We start from the raw sequence: 1,484 nt of genomic DNA, 5'->3' as shown, positions 1-1,484 counted from the left end.
TATCTGTGATATAAGTATATTGGCGACACCAATAATAGTATAATATTGTACAACGTTAGGTAACGACCACGTAAATAGTGCATTCAACGTGGCTCGGTAAAATATTTCCTTGACACACTTTGTAACTATTGTAGACTATCTCAGGCTCTCGTTTAATTGCTTAGCTAATTATTTTCCTGATGAATCAGGTAATGAAAGAAAAAGTCATTCCATCGATGATCAGATAATGCCGCGCATTTGAGTATAGCAACTTGGGGGATAACGGTATACACATGAGTGGATTTTGCTGTCCACATTACCTGTATATTGGTATCTCAGCACAGTATATAAGGCGATTCTGTCCATAATCCTCCCACACACCAATTACAAACAACGTCATTCAACGAACTCAAACGTCGGTGACGATTCAAGGAAAAAAGATGAGATACCGTAATTATATCCCTGTTTGCTCGAAGTCTGAGGTTATGCTGATATTCATTAAGCATCAAGGTGTGATTATTGAAATGGAGACAAAGTTATCGAGAGGTACAGGAGTCCACCGCAGATACTTACAATTTATTTATTTATTATTTTTTTTTTTTTTTCATTTGTTCGTTTGTTTGTTTGTTTGTTTGTTTGTTTGTTTGTTGGATTGATTGTTTATTTATTTGATTGGTGCCGTACTCCAGAATATTTCGCTTGTCGACGGCGGTCAGCATTATAGTGGGAGAAAATCGGACAGAGCCCGGGGGAAACTCACGACCATCCGCAGGCTGCTGCAAGGCATTCCCACGTACGACCGAAAAGGAAGCCAGCATGAGATTGACTTGAACTCACAGAGACCGCACTGGTGAGAAGCCCCTGGGTCATTGCATCGAGCTGGCACGCTAACCACATCGGCCACGGAGGCCCCATGCTTACAATAGGAAGTACCGTTAATTGTCCATTGATAAAGCTAGATCTGTACAGAATTTCCTGATAGCAAACAGTAATTAATCCTGGACATTTAACAGCTAACAAACTGTGTCCAAATTGGCCCAGTGCTATATAATAATGCTTATAAAAGAAGCGGTTAATGCATAAACGGACAGAGAGAAACCAGAATGATCAGAGAAACAGGATATATCATAAATATTGGAATAATTATGAATCATTCTTTTACACTGGTTTTAAATTGTGTTGTACATGGAAATATTCTAGTGTTACCTTTCCCCATTTAGTGCGACAGTGAAAACTTGTAACGATGTAGGACAGAATGATTCGTTATTCGATTCTTACTGAATGATCTATGTATATAAATTACGTGGCTGTATTTCCTCACAAACCAACCCTGTTAGACCGTGAATCTGGTTAAGGGCTACTTTTTGTTTACGCATCCTCGTTTGATGTCAATATGATATAAAAAAAGTAGAACGGCTGTGTTATTGGGAGTAATGACTGATAAGACACCAAAAACCACACATTAGTTGATCTGTTCTTGATCAAAGCACCTATCCTACCTGTAC

Source organism: Liolophura sinensis, chromosome 6 (assembly GCF_032854445.1).
Source record: "Liolophura sinensis isolate JHLJ2023 chromosome 6, CUHK_Ljap_v2, whole genome shotgun sequence".
NCBI classification, from domain to species: Eukaryota; Metazoa; Mollusca; class Polyplacophora; order Chitonida; family Chitonidae; genus Liolophura; species Liolophura sinensis.
Note: the sequence above shows the minus strand (reverse complement) of the source record.